General features: G+C 46.1%; 1 long non-coding RNA gene across 2 annotated transcripts in view; it reads right to left on the bottom strand.

The window, feature by feature from the left end:
- The window catches only part of LOC141990448 (uncharacterized), a 41,174-nt gene extending 27,670 nt beyond the window's left edge, over window positions 1–13,504 (bottom strand). The window contains exons 1-3 of one of the 2 annotated variants that reach the window (XR_012640177.1): window positions 13,288–13,504; window positions 12,702–12,774; window positions 11,523–11,765 (exon numbers count right to left, since the gene is read on the bottom strand). This is a non-coding gene — a long non-coding RNA (uncharacterized LOC141990448). The remainder of the gene's footprint in view (window positions 1–11,522; window positions 11,766–12,701; window positions 12,775–13,287) is intronic. The other variant, XR_012640178.1, reaches the window with a different exon arrangement.
- Between the last annotated feature and the right edge of the window lie 626 nt (window positions 13,505–14,130).

A 14,130-nucleotide genomic window follows, 5' to 3' on the forward strand; every position in this document is an offset into this window, starting at 1 on the left:
TGTGAATGGATGGGACACAGTAGCACAGCGACATCCAAGCTGAGATGATGCTGACCCATTCAAATACCCTCTCTACAGCTTTTGGGGACAATTTTTCAAAGGTACTAAACCTGGCTTCCAATTTTGTTCCTGAGTAGCAGCCGTGTTCGTCTGTATTCGCAAAAAGAAAAGGAGGACTTGTGGCACCTTAGAGACTAACCAATTTATCTGAGCATAAGCTTTCGTGAGCTACAGCTCACTTCATCGGATGCATTCAGTGGAAAATGCATCCGATGAATGCATCTGATGAAGTGAGCTGTAGCTCACGAAAGCTTATGCTCAAATAAATTGGTTAATTTTGTTCCTGCAACTTTGCACCCATCGTAGTCTCTGAGCACTCTGGCTATCTAGTTACCTGGCCTGCAGGTGCAGACTGATAGTCAGTCGTCTAACTGTGCCCGCTGTCAGTAGCGAATGCAGCCAGGGGGACACTTTTAAAAATGGGGATCAATGCAGTGTCCTTTACTGGTTAGACCCAGAGAATGGCATTCAGGTCTTCCAGGGCTCATTATCTGCTCTTCTCCTGAGTCACTGTGTTGTAACTTCACCTCTCTGAGGCCTGGCAATTGTTTTGAGATTAACTGATAGGAGGAGCTGCTAAAGTGCAAAGTATTAGTCTAGCACATTCCGTTAACTCACCTTTCAACTGGCCTCAGCTCAGGTCCTCGCAGTCCCTGCTATTCTGTTTGGAAAGGGGTGGCCTAAGGTTTTGCTGGGAGGCTTGAATTCAGCAAACTCCAACATCCAAAGAGAACCCACCCTCTCTATTCCCCCTGGCCTCTCCAAAAGCTATGGCACCTTCGCTTTCTTAACATAGGTTTCAGAGTAGCAGCCGTGTTAGTCTGTATTCGCAAAAAGAAAAGGAGGACTTGTGGCACCTTAGAGACTAACAAATTTATTTGAGTCTTTAAGGTGCCACAAGTACTCCTTTTCTTTTTTCTTAACATAGATGCCTTCATCAGCGCCAAGTGGATTGCCCCATAACTCCTTCAACCTGGGATTGAGTGAATCCTAACTGCAGTTCATTGGGGTTATAAATCTTGTAGCTGTGCAAATGTCCACCATGTTCCCATGTCCACTGAAAATTTTGAACCTCCAACCCAGATCTGTTGGGTGGATCGGAGATGGGCTGCACTGTGTACCTTACATGCCCTAAGCCCAATGGCTCCTCAGTTTGTTGCCTGCTTTCTAAAGCACTGTGCCCTCCTCTAGTGTTAGTAAACACTACGAACTCTCAAAACACTACAAAACTCCCTGCTGAGCCAACAGAGAGAAAGCAGAACAGGAACGAGGGAAAATATGACACCCTCCGCTAATAGATGCAGAGCAATGGAAAACAATTTTGCCAACTAGGCAACTCAAATTAGATCTTCTCTCGGAGGAATAGTGTAGATCTGTAGCCCTTATTACAGCGTAATGCTATTTACCTAAAAGTTTGTGTGTGCATTTTAATGAATTCATAAAACCCGGACTGTAAAAGCCCCATGGGGAAACCTGGCAGCTCTTTAATTCAGCATTAAAGCTCAACTGATGTCAATGGAATTGATTTCTGCGCATAGAAATTGCATTCGTTGAATGAAAACTTTAGCCCTTACCATTCCCCCTTTTAAAGCTCACTGTAATACAATTGGCTTCTTGAGTCAGGTTCAATTACATGTTGAAAGTTTATAATCTGGTGTGCTGAATGGAGGCTGTGAAATCAGGAGAGAAAACCTGGCTAACCTGATTAAACTTTATACCACAACTAGGGCCAGAGAAGTGGTGGGGAAACATCTCCTCTGAAGTGTTCACTGTGTCCTGATTATGGTTTCAAAGATTTTTTTCTGGTAAAAATAGCAATGACCTGAATGGCTCTACTAGGAGTTCAGAGCTACGACCTAATTTTAAAGTTTTCCTCTTGTAGCAGGGTGAAAGCTCCAAACTACTATGGGCCTTGAAGGGAAGGGAAAGATTTGGTGACTCAGTTTAATTCAGATAAACAGCCAGAAATTTGGAGTCTTATCTCACATTGGCAACATGTATCTGGGTTAAACACATCCACATCATCCTGATTTTGGATCTAAGGACTCTGTATGGATCTGTGCAGTTTTGATTTATGTGGATTCTTGCTACCTGAGTTTTACTTTGAGTTTGGGACCCCCCCCCCAAAAAAACTCTAACCCATATGCTGCCAAAACCAATGTACCTTTTATATGGTTTCCATCCCAAATCAAAACCCGGCTTTATATTCCCTCAAAACCCAATCCCAGTCCTGGAGAGGGTCGTTAACTTTTGCCAATGTTTCAGCAGATTGGGTTTGTGACCAATCTCTAATTCTGGGGTTTATTTCCAGAATTGCTCCCAGCTCTCATATGAATTTATTCATTCTGGAAATCTGAAGAGAACTGTCCCCTCTTTGTGCATCCTGGTTTGGGTCAGATTGACATTAGCTTGGCATGTGTTTTTTTTCAGGGCTTCCAGGCCTGGACAGAACCAAGAAACACATGGGATTAAAAAATAACACAACCTGTCCTCCAAAAACACAGTCAAACACGCTTGATGTTTGTTCCAAGTTTAGGGAGAGAGCTTGGCTCAGGTGGTGTTTTACTGGAACCATTTGGCTCATCCTGAAATTTCCACTTAATGTACATTGCCTGGAGCTACCTTCCTGTAAATGCCAAAGCGAAATGCTCATTACAGTTTGTTGGTCATATGCAAAGAATGATTCCATAATAATGATACGGAGCGCTTCCATGGCATATCGCAGCCAATGACTGCAAAACTCATTACAAACATTAACCCTCACAATATCCCTGTCAGGCATGTGGTATTGTCCTATTTACAGATAGGAAAAGTGAGAAAGAGAGAGATTCAGTGACTTGCCCCGAGTCAAAGGCTGAGCCAGGGATAGAATGCAGATTTCCAGACACCTGCTCTGTGCTTTAGCCTCAAGGCTGTCCTTCCTCCATGTTGCAGCCTAGTCATGTCTGAGTTCTCAGTATCCAACATGTCTTTAATGTGATGCCTGAGCCTTCGTCTGAAATCCCGTGTCTCCACTGGAAGTCCCTTAACCATTTTGGGACTCCCTGTGGTCACCATAACAACAACAGCCCAGTTACACTTTAATCCTTTAGTAATGGGTAATGGTGCCTTAGTGTACTGCAGGTCTCTTTGCTGTGATCAAGTCTGCTGATCCAGTAAAAAGCAAACCCAATTAACTGCTGTTAAAGGCAGGTCAAGGGCATGAAATGCCACGTTTCAGGGGCCTCATTAGGCCTTTCCTAGAGAGAGCATTTAGAAAGGCTCTAGAATATCATGTCACAAAAGCCATGCCCTTGGTGAAGTGACATCAGCGAGGTTGCTCTCAGAAGTCTCATCCAGTAGAAAACATGGGTCAGTGATCTAATGGGAATCCAAACACCCAGTGCTACAGCAGTACTTAGAATCATAGAATATCAGGGTTGGAAGGGACCTCAGGAGGTCATCTAGTCCAACCCCCGCTCAAAGCAGGACCAATCCCCAACTAAATCATCCCAGCCAGGGCTTTGTCAAGCCTGACCTTAAAAACTTCTAAGGAAGGAGATTCCACCACCTCCCTAGGTAACGCATTCCAGTGTTTCACCACCCTCCTAGTGAAAAAGATTTTCCTAATATCCAACCTAAACCTCCCCCACTGCAACTTGAGGCCATTACTCCTTGTTCTGTCATCTGCTACCACTGAGAACAGTCTAGATCCATCCTCTTTGGAACCCCCTTTCAGGTAGTTGAAAGCAGCTATCAAATCCCCCCTCATTCTTCTCTTCCGCAGACTAAACAATCCCAGTTCCCTCAGCCTCTCCTCATAAGTCATGTGTTCCAGTCCCCTAATAATTTTTGTTACCCTCTGCTGGACGTTTTCCAATTTTTCCACATCCTTCTTGTAGTGTGGGGCCCAAAACTGGACACAGCACTCCAGATGAGGCCTCACCAATGTCGAACAGAGGGGAATGATCATGTCCCTCTATCTGCTAGCAATGCCCCTACTTATACATCCCAAAATGCCATTGGCCTTCTTGGCAACAGGTGCACACTGTTGACTCATATCCAGCTTCTCGTCCACTGTAACCCCTAGGTCCTTTTCTGCAGAACTGCTGCCTAGCCATTCGGTCCCTAGTCTGTAGCGGTGCATGGGATTCTTCCGTCCTTAGAGCAGGACTCTGCACTTGTCCTTGTTGAACCTCATCAGATTTCTTTTGGCCCAATCCTCTAATTTGTCTAGGTCCCTCTGTATCCTATCCCTACCCTCCAGCGTATCTACCTCTCCTCCCAGTTTAGTGTCATCTGCAAACTTGCTGAGGGTGCAATCCACACCATCCTCCAGATCATTTATGAAGATATTGAACAAAACCAGCCCAAGGACCAACCCTTGGGGCACTCCACTTGATACCGGCTGCCAACTAGACATGGAGCCATTGATCACTACCTGTTAAGCCCGACAATCTAGCCAACTTTCTATCCACCTTATAGTCCATTCATCCAGCCCATACTTCTTTAACTTGTTGGCAAGAATACTGTGGGAGACTGTGTCAAAAGCTTTGCTAAAGTCAAGGAACAACACATCCACTGCTTTCTCATCCACAGAGCCAGTTATCTTGTCATAGAAGGCAATTAGATTAGTCAGGCATGACTTGCCCTTGGTGAATCCATGCTGACTGTTCCTGATCACTTTCCTCTCCTCTAAGTGCTTCAGAATTGATTCCTTGAGGACCTGCTCCATGATTTTTCCAGGGACTGAGGTGAGGCTGACTGGCCTGTAGTTCCCAGGATCCTCCTTCTTCCCTTTTTTAAAGATGGGCACTACATTAGCCTTTTTCCAGTCGTCCAGGACTTCCCCCCTCGCCATGAGTTTTCAAAGATAATGGCCAATGGCTCTGCAATCGCATCCGCCAACTCCTTTAGCACTCTCGGATGCAGTGCATCCGGCCCTGTGGACTTGTGCTCATCCAGCTTTTCTAAATAGTCCCAAACCACTTCTTTTTCCACAGAGGGCTGGTCACCTCCTCCCCATGCTGTGCTGCCCAGTGCAGTAGTCTGGGAGCTGACCTTGTTCGTGAAGACAGAGGCAAAAAAAGCATTGAGTACATTAGCTTTTTCCACATCCTCTGTCACTAGGTTGCCTCCCTCATTCAGTAAGGGGCCCACACTTTCCTTGACTTTCTTCTTGTTGCTAACATACCTGAAGAAACCCTTCTTGTTACTCTTAACATCTCTTGCTAGCTGCAACTCCAGGTGTGATTTGGCCTTCCCGATTTCACCCCTGCATGCCCGAGCAATATCTTTATACTCCTCCCTGGTCATTTGTCCAATCTTCCACTTCTTGTAAGCTTCTTTTTTGTGTTTAAGATCAGCAAGGATTTCACTGTTAAGCCAAGCTGGTCGCCTGCCATATTTACTATTCTTTCTACACATCGGGATGGTTTGTCCCTGTAACCTCAATAAGGATTCTTTAAAATACAGCCAGCTCTCCTGGACTCCTTTCCCCCTCATGTTATTCTCCCAGGGGATCCTGCCCATCAGTTCCCTGAGGGAGTCAAAGTCTGCTTTTCTGAAGTCCAGGGTCTGTATTCTGCTGCTCTCCTTTCTTCCTTGTGTCAGGATCCTGAACTCGACCATCTCATGGTCACTGCCGCCCAGGTTCCCATCCACTTTTGCTTCCCCTACTAATTCTGCCCAGTTTGTGAGTAGCAGGTCAAGAAGAGCTCTGCCCCTAGTTGGTTCCTCCAGCACTTGCACCAGGAAATTGTCCCCTACACTTTCCAAAAACTTCCTGGATTGTCTGTGCACCGCTGTATTGCTCTCCCAGCAGATATCAGGGTGATTGAAGTCTCCCATGAGAACCAGGGCCTGCGATCTAGTAACTTCCATGAGTTGCTGGAAGAAAGCCTCGTCCACCTCATCCCCCTGGTCTGGTGGTCTATAGCAAACTCCCACCACGACATCATCCTTGTTGCTCACACTTCTAAACTTAATCCAGAGACTCTCAGGTTTTTCTGCAGTTTCATACTTGAGCTCTGAGCAGTCATACTGCTCCTTTACATACAATGCAACTCCCCCACCTTTTCTGCCCTGCCTGTCCTTCCTGAATAGTTTATATCCATCCATGACAGTACTCCAGTCATGTGAGTTATCCCACCCAGTCTGTGTTATTCCAATCACATCATAATTCCTTGACTGTGCCAGGACTTCCAGTTCTCCCTGCTTGTTTCCCAGGCTTCTTGCATTTGTGTATAAGCACTTGAGATAACTCGCTGATCGTCCCTCTTTCTCAGTATGAGGCAGGAGCCCTCCCCTCTCGCGCGCTCCTGCTTGTGCTTCCTCCTGGTATCCCACTTCCCCACTTACCTCAGGGCTTTGGTCTCCTTCCCCTGGTGAACCTAGTTTAAAGCCCTCCTCACTAGGTAAGCCAGCCTGCTTGCGAAGATGCTCTTCCCTCTCTTTGTTAGGTGGAGCCCGTCTCTGCCTAGCACTCTTCATTCTTGGAACACCATCCCATGGTCAAAGAATCCAAAGCCTTCTCTCCAACACCACCTGCGTAGCCATTCGTTGACTTCCACGATTCGACGGTCTCTACCCAGGCCTTTTCCTTCCACGGGGAGGATGGACGAGAACACCACTTGCACCTCAAACTCCTTTATCCTTCTTCCCAGAGCCACATAGTCTGCAGTGATCTGCTCAAGGTCATTCTTGGCAGTATCACTGGTGCCCACGTGGAGAAGCAGGAAGGGGTAGCGATCCGAGGGCTTGATGAGTCTCGGCAGTCTCTCCGTCACATCGTGAATCCTAGCTCCTGGCAAGCAGCAGACTTCTCGGTTTTCCCGGTCGGGGCGGCAGATAGATGACTCAGTACCCCTGAGGAGAGAGTCCCCGACCACCACCACCCGCCTCCTTCTTGATAGTCATGGGTTTTTCGTGGCAGGGCCAGCCACTCTTCTCATTAATCAGTGGTGTCCTTCTCCCACTCACATCTCCATATGTTTTCTCACCCATGAAATGACCTTCCAATCCCAGCCTACCAAGCCACCACCGTGGTCTCATTCAAATCACCCCTAGAAATTTCTCTTCTGTGGTGCCCAGAAGAAGTGAGTTAATAAGAAATAAATATGCTCCTTTCTCTCAGTCTCTCAGCATATCCTGACTTCTCGGTGTCTCGGTTGCAGACTGTAAGCTCCCTCGGACATGAACTGCCTCTCTTTGGTGTGTCTTGAGCAGATCCAAATATGTTGTTGGTGCTTAACAAATAGCAGTTAGCAATAATAATATAAATGACATGAAAGTAAATATCTGGCTTTTCGGGCCCTCACAGACACATAGATGTTAGGGATGGGAAAGTACAGGCCAAGATTTCTGAAAGTGACTAATGATTTTGGGTGCCCCGGTTGAGATGCCTTACGGAGCCTGATTTTTGGAAGTTCGGAGTATCCACCCTCGGAAAACCCAGGCTTTTGTCCATTGCTCACTCCCATGATTTTTACTGTGCTTTGTCCAGTCTGCATTTAATTGAGTAGACAAATGAGGCTCTCTCGGCTTCTCTTGGGAGGCTGTTCCACGTCCTAATCAATCTCACCCTAGGGAAACTTTTCCTGATATTCAGCTCATAGTTTCCTTTGCTCAGTCTCCCCTTGTTACTCCTAGTTATACTCTCCTTTGGACCACGCTACACAATGCTTAACAGCCGTCGCTTACACATTACTGACATTTTTGTGCGTGCTGTGTTACTGCCATTAATCATGTATCCCAGCTGAATGCAGCAGACATTAGGACAGACACTAATGGGTAAGAGGAGTAGAGCAGGTGCAGAATTGAAGCCAGGGAAAGGGTTAATTGCTCTAAAGCTGATCTTCTCACATGAGGTCAGCAGGAGTTCTGCATGGAAACACACATTGATAATCAATGGCTCACAATCCCTCTGACCTCCTTTTCCCTATTGATTCTAGCTGGCTTATGAGACCTGGTTAGGGTGCAGCAGGGTAGCAAAAGAGAAGAGGGGGTTTAAACTCCAGCTGAGAACAGATTTCTACTTCCCTTACTCAAATACTAAGGAGAGATATCCTTAGCACAGCCCTAATCCCTCTCGTTTTACAGGCATAACCCACTTTGCTTTGTCGGGTTTGCTGAGCGACATGGTTGGGATGTAAACTGTTAGGAAGAAAGGAAAAGCAAAAGGGCTTTTATTTATTTATTTTTCATTCAGATCTTTTTTTTTTCTTCCCTGTATCATCAGCTTTAGGCACCAGGCAAAAATAGCCATGAAATATGGAAATGTCTCCTTCATAGCACAATGATTTTTAAAGGCTTCTGCTGTGCAAATGCAGCTGAGATAGCCTTCTGTAGCCTCCTGTCATCTTCAACTGTAACAGCGCTTCCTTGCTATTTCACCGAATAAGCAGATACAACGGGAAACTATTCACCAAACTAGAACACCACCAAAAAGCCATTAAAGTTCTGATTTAAACTCTCCAAAAAGGATGGAAATTCACAGCAAAATAACAGGCACCCAGGATCTGCTCACAGCTGGCCATCACCCTTCACACTATCCAGCTGTGTCTGATTATTGGATGCCTGGAGCTTAGCTGTGAATTTCCAGACTTTAGTGTGTTTAAACCAAACCCTTGACAGTCTTTTCAGTGGACTCCTTTTTTCAACAATCTGAAGATTCTTTATTTTTTTTTCTCCCCCCCCCCCTCTTTCTTTTCATGTCAGTTTAGTGCTAGATGGACAGGTCTGGAGGCTGAAATTGCGTCTTTGCAGTAACTGCAGAATCCTCTATTTGCAACATTTGATAAACAGGTCCTGCACAAAGGGCAGCAGTGCAACCTTCTACACTGCTCTGCCCCTGGGGAAGGATCCCCCTGTATGGGGGGTCAGCAGTTCCTGTTCTATGGCCTATTCAGTGCTTGGCTGCTCTGCTGTGATGGCCAGTTAGTGCCAGTTCTGATGGCCACTTTGGTGATGTCATCATTAGGGATCCCCTTCCTCTCCCCTCCCTCTACTGGACAGATATCACATGGAAGTTACTTTTGGTCATTGTGTGAGAACCAAAGACTAAGACTATGTCTTCACTACAGCAGTATAGCTGGGGCACTGCAGCTGAGCTGCCATAGCACCATAGCATAAACCCCTTTGTCGCTGCAGTAACCCACTTCCTCAAGAGGGAGAATCTTTATTAGTAAGGGTGTAGGGCCTATGACACACAATTGAGGATTTCTGATTCTCTCCAGTAGAGGGCAGTGGCATTGTAAGCACACTAGCCAGTGGACTGCAGTGTTGTTTGCCATTGTACAACTGTGTTATATAGTTCAGTTAGTTAAAAGCAGATGGTGGGCTCTCAGGGATGCCATAGTCTCCAGGCACTGTCACTCCTGCACGGCTATAGCATTTGTGGGCACTGCTTGCTGTGAGATCATTAGGGTGCCTGGGCAGAGGGACCCCAGGATAGGAAGCTAGCAGGTGTGAGCAGTGGAGCCATCAGGCGCAAGCACACACACAGACATACCCACACCCCTGGAATGGACAAGAAAGGAATACGTCTGTGGGGTGAACTTACCCAAGTAGCAGCCCTGCTACATCTGATGGACATATATTTGTATGTGTGCCCTACACAAATTGAGCCAAATTTGCTGCCTGCATAAGCTGGTGCAATTCTCCCAAAGTATGTACCAGCGGTGAAACTGGCCCATTATCTCAGCTGAGATTCGAACCAGGATCTGCATGGTCCATTGAAAGTGGCTTTGCCAGGTCAGACAAAAAGAACCTTCCCTTGGTTGAGCTGGTAGGAGCTTTGCTAAGCTTCTGTGAGCTGGCATTTGCTCTTGGCATATCTCACACCCTCCACCGCATGCCCTGCAATAGTGGATAAAATGGGCTGGCTATAATTAGGGATGTTTTATGGTTGGTATCACAGAAGATGAGGCATAATTCACAGTTTGGTTTTTATCCAACTCCCCATAATTCTCTTGGGCAAGGCCTTTAGTGTGAAGAACACCCCAGCATTCCTTCCAGGGGCCCTCTCACACAGGCAACTCTTAGCAGGCTCAGTTTGATCCTGACTTGTGACTATTTGGAGCAGACATGCTGCAAAACAAAGGATCCAAATCCTGAAATAAGGAAACGAAATGAGGGGAACATGGTAGCTTGGGAGAAAAGCAAAGGGCATGAAAAGAAACTTGAACGATTTGAAGCAAATTGCAGGATTTTTTATTATTATTCATCTGATACTTGAGGATCATTGTGGGCAAGTGTGCTTAGCTTGGCTTGGCTTTATGGGATTCTTTCTGTCTGTGCTCATAACAGAGTCCACTCACCCCTAGGCACCCCCTTCTGGACAGGTGTAGCATTGCAGCTCTCACAGGGCTAGAACCCCTTGCCACCAGTCACACGGGCACAGTGGTGGTTTCTCTTCCAGTAACTCAGCCATCTGGTCAGGTCACCATCTCCAGCCCACCCCTTTTGGGTCACCATGTCCCAAACTAGAGTCCCCAAAATGTCTTAATGCAAAAAAAAAAAATCTTTCTTCCCTTTCTGGGGCTGTTCCTCAGCCTGTCTTCCAGGTTCAGCCTGCAGCACCCTGCTTGGGCTGGTAGTGGGATCCAGTCCTACCCTCTATTCTGGGTTCTGCCCAGGGTCCTATACTGCACAGCTAGGTCAGCTCCTTTCCCCATAGGGCAGGTTTCCCTGGATCACTTCCTATCTACCTCCCCTCTTAGTCACTCAGTCTCTTCCCTGTTTGATCATGGTCTCTCTCAAGCCTCCCTGCTCTGAGCTTCCTTTTCCGCTCTGACTCTCCTGAATTCTGTCTCAGGGCCATGCAGGAGATTTCTTGCTTCGTGCAATCTCTTCCCTCCAGCTCTGTCACCAGCTGCATCCTGTCAGCCCTTAAACCTGGCTCCTTTTATTCAGGAATCACCTGATTGTTCACAGGTGGGGATCATCCTGTAATCAGGGTTGGCTTAGCCCCAGGCTCTCTAGCCCATGGGCAAGCCACCTTGTTATAGGGCTACACTGGAGACATCTGCTCCTCCTCCTTTGGACTATATGCCTTGTGACTGTGGCCTGTGCTTTCTCTCGTGTGATTTGCTTCCTTGATTTTGATTTTTTCCTTCAGTTCTTGTTACTTCACAGTTGGCCTCCCCATGCCTTCCTGGGAACTCCCCTGACACCAGTATCACATTGCCCAAGCAAAGACAAACCTGCCCCCAGCACACACAGCTACATCTGCCCAACACCTTGTGCCCTGAGCATGTGATATTTTCTCCCTCACAGTATAAGGTCTCATGGAAGAGGGCGGTGCTATTTCCGGGGGTGTTCTAGTCAGTTCGAAACCCATCATCACTTCCGTGGCTACTCTCTGGTGGACTTGCAGGCTGGAGGTTATACTCAGTAAGGATACCCCTGGGTGCCTTGTTGTGCTGGGGATCTTGAAGAGGCAGCCTGCAATAGCACAGTCCCCAGCAACTGAATCTGCTTACCAACGTTACTACTGCTGCAGCCACTCTGTGCGTCACCAAAAGGGGAGCAGCTCAGGCGTCACTCAGACAGCTGGAGATAGGAGGAGTCCTTGTGAGGATGGGACCTGAGACTTCTGGCTTTGAGTCTCTATTCTGCATGCCATTGCTCCTGCTGCCAGAAATGCGTCTTCGAGACAGAGTAGACCGTAAGTCGTAAAGACACCAACAAGCATACTTCCCAGTGAAATCAATGAGGGGTTCTGCCTAAAAAAAATCAATGGCATACCATGGCCCTTACATTGTAAGCTCTTCCTGACACGCAGTCTGCCCTTATGCGTTCACTAAGGTGCCACGTGCAACTACATAAGTAATCAATACAATATTATTATTCATAATCATAACTAATTGAGGACAAATGGTGACAAACAGAATTGGCGTGTCTGTGGTATGTGCAATGTGAGAACAGTAACTTTTGCATTTCCTAAATATTTTTAAGTTTGCCACCTTAACGTTGTAGTGCCAATAAGGCAGGTATTTAGTGACATTTCACATGTCTGCATTTCCATCAAGGATCTCAGACATTAACTAATTGATTAGGTTTTACAAGGCTCTTGAGAGGTAGTTAAGCATTATGATCCTCATTTTGCAGAAGGGAAAAATAACTTGTGAAAAGACATAAAACCTAATCCTGGTCCCACTGAATTCAATGCCACGGTTCTGATTGCTTTCAGGGGGACGAGTAGTGGGTGCCAAGAGAGTGGCCTAACATCACTGGAAATCAATGGGAGACTCAGGGATAGAACTCAAAAAGTAGTACTGACACCCAATCCCCTGCTGTAACCACTAGACTTCACTCCTTTCCAGAGTTTACAATAGAATTCAAGGGTCCTGACTCTGAGTCACCTTCTCTAACCAGAAGACAAAACTGAAAACAGACACAAAGCTTGCAAAGGCACTCACATCCTCCTTCCTGAAGATTTTCAGAGCCATGATTAAGGCTGCTTCAGGCTCCTTTATCCCTACTTATTATGTTTCATAGCATATAAACAGAGAAATTAGAAAAACAATATAAAATACTCTTTCTGGGACATTACAGTGTAACACTACTTTATTTCATAGAATTCAGAAGGATAACACACAAGATCCTAAAACAGAGAGAGATAAAAATGGCTGCTCCCTGAGATGCACAACTCAACTCACCTTACCCTGGGCTGTCTGTCTGCAGACTGACTGATGCCAGGTCCAGGTCAGGCTTCCCTACAGAGCCCCCTGCCTACAACAAGACCAAGTAAACCCTTAAAAATTAAAGTGATAGACCACAATTTTAACAGTTTTCAATACGCCATACTGCTAGCAATCCAGCCATTTCAGGTGAGCTCCAGCTCCCTTTTTGGGCAATGGAAAGGCTCCTGTTGACTCTGATGGGAGATGGAGCAGGCCTTTGGTACTCTTGTGTTTTAATTAGTGATTATCATCTTCCATGGCAGAGTTCCTCTTTCCAGATCACCACTCAGGAAAAGGAAAAGAACAAAGCTCTCTACGGAGAGTCACTTTTTATTGCAAAGCTGAATAACTGTTTCTTGATTAAACTGCAGTTTAAAATAAACCTTGCATAGCAAAAGGATAAATTTGTTGGTGTAGGTGCTGAGTACAGAATTGTTAGGCTTTTGCCAGTCACACCCTAGTTGTTACTGCATCTTGCAGACTATCGTTACCCTTCCTACACAGGCTTACCCACCTCACGTAGTCATCACTAACCCTCCTCCCACAACACACACACACTCACCGCTTCACATCAATCAGCTAGTGCCTCCACTGGCGTTTGCCCTCTGGCAGCTGTTAATGTTGCTGGCCCCTTTCCATGTCCAAATTAGGCGGTTGAGTTTGCACAGTTGCCATGTTCCGCAGTGACTGAACTGGGAGGTAAGCATGCCAAGGCAGCAGAGAGAGAGAGAGAGAGAAAGAAGCACTGTTCCTCTCAGATGCTACCTGATCATGTGACTTTCCGCGAATTTCGCAGCACTGTGCAATTTCTTCTCCGTGCAGTGACAGGAGAGCAACTCAACCCTTCCTCAGTACCTGGCTCCAGCACTTAAAATGATCACAGCAAAGGCACAATTTATCCCTTCCCCACCCATGTCATTTAGATTCACATAAGCAAGCAACTCGCAGCTGAAATTACTCATAGAAAAATAATTTAAAATTGATTCACTAATGCTCATTTACACAGAATTCTTAAATATGATAAGAACATGAAAGCAGAAGAGAATAGATTTGAACGAGAGTAGGAGGATGTTGAAAGCAACTTTTGAGCACTAGTGAAGTCTTTTGTCTAAATATGTTTAGACAATGTGAAAAGTCAATTTAAGAAGCTAGGATACATACAGCAGCAGCAAGAGAAGAGAAGTCTAGGGAAAGCAGATAATCCTGGAGTGAGAGCTTCTTTAGAGCCTTGGACCAGATTCTGATCTGGTGTAAAGCTGTAGTAACTCCACGGAAAGTCAACGGAGATGTTCTACAATTACACAGATGGAATGAGACTATTCCCTCCTGCACCTACACATTATGTACCAGTTCTGGCTCCCTCTACCTAGAAAGGGGCAACATGATACAGGGCCAGATCTTCAGC

The sequence above is a fragment of the Natator depressus genome, chromosome 7 (assembly GCF_965152275.1).
Source record: "Natator depressus isolate rNatDep1 chromosome 7, rNatDep2.hap1, whole genome shotgun sequence".
Lineage (NCBI taxonomy): Eukaryota > Metazoa > Chordata > Testudines > Cheloniidae > Natator > Natator depressus.